The following is a 7202-nucleotide window of genomic DNA, read 5'->3' on the forward strand; positions in this document are numbered from 1 at the left end:
ATCAATACCCTCCCATATAATTTACCAGGAATACTCAACAAACTTATACCTCTGTAATTTGAGCACTCACTCTTATCCCCTTTGCCTTTGTACAATGGCACTATTCACGCATTCCGCCAGTCCTCAGGCACCTCACCATGAGTCATACATACATTAAATAACCTTACCAACCAGTCAATAATACAGTCACCCCCTTTTTTAATAAATTCCACTACAATACCATCCAAACCTGCTGCCTTGCCGGCTTTCATCTTCCGCAAAGCTTTTACTACCTCTTCTCTGTTTACCAAATCATTTTCCCTAACCCTCTCACTTTGCACACCACCTCGACCGAAACACCCTATATCTGCCACTCTATCATCAAACACATTCAACAAACCTTCAAAATACTCACTCCATCTCCTTCTCACATCACCACTACCTGTTATCACCTTCCCATTTGCGCCCTTCACTGAAGTTCCCATTTGCTCCCTTGTCTTACGCACTTTATTTACCTCCTTCCAGAACATCTTTTTATTCTATTTATATATATATATATATATATATATATATATATATATATATATATATATATATATATATATATATATATATATTTTTTTTTTTATACTTTGTCGCTGTCTCCCGCGTTTGCGAGGTAGCGCAAGGAAACAGACGAAAGAAATGGCCCAACCCCCCCCATACACATGTATATACATACGTCCACACACGCAAATATACATACCTACACAGCTTTCCATGGTTTACCCCAGACGCTTCACATGCCTTGATTCAATCCACTGACAGCACGTCAGCCCCGGTATACCACATCGCTCCAATTCACTCTATTCCTTGCCCTCCTTTCACCCTCCTGCATGTTCAGGCCCCGATCACACAAAATCATTTTCACTCCATCTTTCCACCTCCAATTTGGTCTCCCTCTTCTCCTTGTTCCCTCCACCTCCGACACATATATCCTCTTGGTCAATCTTTCCTCACTCATCCTCTCCATGTGCCCAAACCACTTCAAAACACCCTCTTCTGCTCTCTCAACCACGCTCTTTTTATTTCCACACATCTCTCTTACCCTTACGTTACTCACTCGATCAAACCACCTCACACCACACATTGTCCTCAAACATCTCATTTCCAGCACATCCATCCTCCTGCGCACAACTCTATCCATAGCCCACGCCTCGCAACCATACAACATTGTTGGAACCACTATTCCTTCAAACATACCCATTTTTGCTTTCCGAGATAATGTTCTCGACTTCCACACATTCTTCAAGGCCCCCAGAATTTTTGCCCCCTCCCCCACCCTATGATCCACTTCCGCTTCCATGGTTCCATCCCCTGCCAGATCCACTCCCAGATATCTAAAACACTTCACTTCCTCCAGTTTTTCTCCATTCAAACTCACCTCCCAATTGACTTGACCCTCAACCCTACTGTACCTAATAACCTTGCTCTTATTCACATTTACTCTTAACTTTCTTCTTCCACACACTTTACCAAACTCAGTCACCAGCTTCTGCAGTTTCACACATGAATCAGCCACCAGCGCTGATTCAGATATCTAAATCACTTCACTTTCTCCAGTGTTTCTCCATTCAGACTTACTTCCTAATTGTATATATATATATATATATATATATATATATATATATATATATATATATATATATATATATATATATATATATATATATATATATATATATATATATATATTTGTGTATATATATATATATATATATATATATATATATATATATATATATATATATATATATATATATTTGTGTATATATATATATATATATATATATATATATATATATATATATATATATATATATATATATATATATATATATATATATATATACAATTAGGAAGTAAGTCTGAATGGAGAAACACTGGAGAGAGTGAAGTGATTTAGATATCTGGAAGTGGATTTAGCAGCGGATGGAACCATGGAAGCGGAAGTGAGTCGCAGGGTGGGGAGGGGGAGAAAGTTCTGGGAGCGTTGAAAAAGTGTTGGAGGCAAGAACATTATCTCTGAAAGCAAAAATGGGTATGTTTGAAGGAATAGTGGTTCCAACACTGTTATATGGTTGCGAGGCGTGGGCTATAGATAGGGTTGTACGAAGGAGGGTGGAGGTGTTGGAAATGAGATGTTTGAGGAGAATATGTGGTGTGAAGTGGTTTGATCGAGTAAGTAATGAAAGGGTAATAGAGATGTGTGGTAATAAAAAGAGTTTAGTTGAGAGAGCAGAAGAGAGTGTTTTGAAATGGTTTGGTCACATGGAGAGAATAAGTGAGGAAAGTTTGACAAAGAGGATACATGTGTCAGTGGTGGAGGGAACGAGGAGAAGTGGGAGCCCAAATTGGAGGTGGAAGGATGGAGTGAAAAGATTTTGAGCAATCAGGGCATGAACAGACAGGAGGGTGAAAGGCGTGCAAGGAATAGATTGAATTGGAACAATGTGGTACACTGGGGTTGACGTGATGTTAATGGATTGAACCAGGGCATGTGAAGCGTCTGGGGTAAACCATGGAAAGTTTTGTAGGGCTTGGACGTGGAAAGGGAGCTGTGGTTTCGGTGTATTATGCTTGACAGCTAGAGACTGAATGTTAACGAATGCGGCCTTTGTTGTCTTCCTAGCGCTACCTCGCGCTGGGGGGAGGGGGTGGGGGGGGGGGGGGGAGAAGGATGCCATTTCATGTGTGGCGAGGTGGCGACAAGAATGGATGAAGGCAGCAAGTATGAATATGTACATATGTATATATGTATATGTCTGTGTATGTATATGTATGTATACGTTGAATTGTATAGGTATGTATATGTGCGTGTGTAGGCGTTTATTTATGGTTGGGCCATTCTTTCGTCTGTTTCTTTACGCTACCTCGCAAACGCGGGAGACAGCGACAAGGTATGATAAAAAAAAATAGAAAAATATTTCAAAACTTTCAGTGGCAACTATCCTTTTGTTGGATTGTTTTACGTGTACACCTACTGCAACAACAACATTGAGATCAGCTCTTCTGTAATTTTACTCACTCTTGTAGAAGACTCCTTCAAAAAAATCTCACTTTTGTTCTTTTCAAGGTCGAGTGTCTTTCATTACCTGTTATAGCTTCTGGGATTTTTATGAGAAGTCCTAGCCAAGGAGAATGGACGCCCGCGTCCCACGTCCATCATTATGTATCCATGACTGCTCCCGCCACCTACACCCGCTTTGATGAGTTACAGATTCATAATGCCGTCGCTTGTCACCTTCGTATTTATTCAAACACTAGTCTGTATGAATATGAGCCCATCTTCTTGAGAGGTACCGTGTCGAAGCCAGGAGTTAAGAATAACATATTCAGGATGACTGTATCTTGTAACGTTGCACTCATAAGAACTGCTTTCTTGTCAGAAACACCCATTTCCAAGAGACATGGTGCTCAAGACCACTCTACCTCCAGTAAGAGGTAATTATCGATCTCTCTTTAGGGATAAGTTCATTGGAGAGCGTGTATTTCCAACGATACAGCCACGCCACGGGTGACTTCACTCGCGGTATCATCTTACGCAGAAGTCCAGTAACACACACAAACGCATACACACACACACACACACACACACACACACACACACACTCTCTCTCTCTCTCTCTCTCTCTCTCTCTCTCTCTTTATAGTTTTCATTATACTTTGTCGCTGTCTCCCGCGTTAGCGAGGTAGCGCAAGGAAACAGACGAAAGAAAGGCCAAACCCTTAACATATACATGTATATGCATACACGTCCACACACGCACATATACATACCTATACATCTCAACGTATACATATATATATATATATATATATATATATATATATATATATATATATATATATATATATATATATATATATATATATATATATATATATATATATATATATATATATATATATATATATACACATATACATATATACACATGTACATAATTCATACTGTCTGCCCTTATTCATTTCCGTCGCCACCCCGCCATACATGAAATGAAAATCCCCTCTCCCCCAGCATATGCACGAAGTAGCGCTAGGAAAAGACAACAAAGGCCAAATTCGTTCACACACAGTCTCTAGCTGTCATAAATAATGCACCGATACCACAGCTCCCTTTCCACATCCAGACCCCACAAAACTTTCCATGGTTTACCTCAGACGCTTCACATTCCCTGGTTCAATCCACTGACAGCACGTCGACCCCGATATACCACATCGTTCCAATTCACTCTATTCCTTGCACGCCTTTCACCCTTCTGCATGTTCAGGCCCCGATTACTCAAAATCTTTTTCTATCCATCTCTCCACCTCAAATTTGGTCTCCCACTTCTCCTCGTTCCCTCCACCTCCGACACATATATCCTCTTTGTCAATCTTTCCTCACTCATTCCCTTCATGTGACCAAACAATTTCAAAACATCCTCTTCTACTCTCTCAACCACACTCTTTTTAGTACCACACATCTCTCTTACCCTATTATTGCTTACTCGATCAAACCACCTCACACCACATATTGTCCTCAAACATCTCATTTCCAGCACATCCACTCTCCTCCGCACAAATCTATCCATAGCCCACGCCTCGCAACCATACAACATTGTTCGAACTACTATTCCTTCAAACATACCCATTTTTGCTTTCCAAGATAACGTTTACGACTTCCACACATTTTTCAACGCTCCCAGAACTTCCGCCCCCTACCCCACCCTATGATTCACTTCCGCTTCCATGGTTCCATCCGCTGCCAGATCCACTCCCAGATATCTAAAACACTTCACTTCCTCCAATTTCTCTCCATTCAAACTTACCTCCCAACTGACTTGTCCCTCAACCCTACTGAACCTAATAACCTTGCTCTTATTCACATTTACTCTCAGCTTTCTTCTTTCACACACTACCAAACTCAGTCACCAACTTCTGCAGGTTCTCACACGAATCAGCCACGAGCGCTGTATCATCAGCGAACAACAACTGACTCACTTCCCAATCGCTCTCATCCACAACAGACTGCATACTTGCCCCTCTCTCCAAACCCTGGCATTCACATCCATAACCACCCAATCCATAAACAAATCAAACAACCATGGAGACATCACGTACCACTGCCACAAACTGACATTTACTGGGAGCCAATAACTTTCCTCTCTTCTTACTCGTACACATGCCTTACATCCTCGATAAAAACTTTCCACTGCTTCTAGCTACTTGCTTCCCAAACCATACACTCTTAATACCTTCCTCAGAGCATCTCTATTAACTCTCTCATATTCCTTCTCCAGATACATAGATGCTACATACAAATTAATTTGTTTTTCTATTTCTCACATACATTCTTTAAAGCAAACACCTGATCCACACATCCCCTACCACATCTGAAACCACTCTGCTCTTCCCTAGTCTGACGCTCTGTAAGTGCCTTGACCCTCTCAATCAATAACTTTCCATACAATTTCCCAGGAATACTCAACAAACTGAACATTCACCTTTATCCCCTTTGCCTTTTAACAATGGCACTATGCATACATTCCGCCAATCCTCAGACACTTCACCATGAACCATACATACATTGAATTTCCTTACCAACCAGTCAACACCACAGTCATCCCCTATCTTAATAAATTCCACTGCAATACCACTCAAACCCGCCGCCTTGCTGGCTTTCATCTTCCGGAATGCTTTCACTACTCTGTTCACCAAACCATTCTCCCTGACCCTCTCTCTTCACACACCACCTCGACCGAAACACCCTATATCTGCCACTCTATCACCAACTACATCCAACAAACCTTTCAAATACTCACTCCATCTCCTTCTCACTTCACCACTCCTCGTTATTACCTCCCCATTAGCCTCCTTCATTGATATTTCCATTTCTTCTCTTGTCTTACGCACTTTCTTTACCTCCTTCCAAAGCATCTTTTTATTCTTCCTAAGATTTAATGATACTCTCTCACCCCAACTCTCATGTGTTCTCTTTTTCACCTATTGCACCTATCTTTTGCCCTCCTGCCTCCTTCTTTTAAACATCTCACAGTCATTCCCACTGCTTCCCTTCAAAAATCGTCGAAACGCCTATCTCTTCTCTTTCACAAACAATCTCACTTCTTCATCCCATCACTCACTACCCTTTCTAATCTGCCCACCTCCCACGCATCTCATGCCACAAGCATCTTTTCCGCAAGCCATTACTGTTTCCCTAAATACATCCCATTCCTCCCCCACCCCTCTTACATCATTTGCTCTCACCTTTTCCCATTCTTCACTCAATCTCTCCTGTTACTTCCTCACACAAGTCTCCTTTTCAAGCTCACAGATGGATTTGTAAGTAGCATTAATGGATCTGGAGAAGGCATATCATACAGTTGATAGAGATGCTTTGTAGAAGGTAGTAAGAGTATATAGTGTGGATGGTAAGTTGCTAGAAGCAGTGAAAAGTTTTTATGAATGATGTAAGGCATGTGCACGAGTACGAAGAGAGGAAAGTCATTGGTTCCCAGTGAATAACGGTTTGCGACAGGGGTGCATGATGTCTCCGTGGTTGTTAATTTGTTGATGGATGGGGTTGTTCCGAAGGTGAATGCAATAGTTTTGAAGAGAGAGGCAAGTATGCAGTCTGTTTTGGATGAGAGGGCTTGGGAAGTGAGTCAGTTGTTGTTCGCTGATGATACGGCGCTGGTGGCTGATTCGGGTGAGAAACTGCAGAAGTTGGTAACTGAATTTGGTAAAGAGTGTGAAAGAAGAAAGCTGAGAGTAGATGGGAATAGGAGCAAGGTTATTAGGTTCAGTAGGGTTGAGGGACAAGTTAATTGGGAGGTAAGTTTGAGTGAAGAAAATCTGGAGGAAGTGAAGTGTTTTAGATATCTGGGAGTGGATTTAGCAGCGGATGGAACCATGGAAGTGGAGGTGAGTCACAGAGTGGGGGATGGGGCGAAGGTTCTGGGAGCATTGAAGAATGTGTGGACGGCGACAACGTTATCTCGGAGAGCAAAATGGGTATGTTTGAAGGAATAGTACTTCCAACAATGTTATATAGTTGCGAGGCATGGGCTACAGATAGGCTTGTTCGGAGGAAGGTGGATGTGTAGCAAATGAAATGTTCGAAGACAATATGTGGTGTGAGGTGGTTTGATCGGGTAAGTAATGAAAGGGTAAGAGAGATGTGTGGTAATAAAATAGCA

Source organism: Panulirus ornatus, chromosome 13 (assembly GCF_036320965.1).
Source record: "Panulirus ornatus isolate Po-2019 chromosome 13, ASM3632096v1, whole genome shotgun sequence".
NCBI classification, from domain to species: domain Eukaryota; kingdom Metazoa; phylum Arthropoda; class Malacostraca; order Decapoda; family Palinuridae; genus Panulirus; species Panulirus ornatus.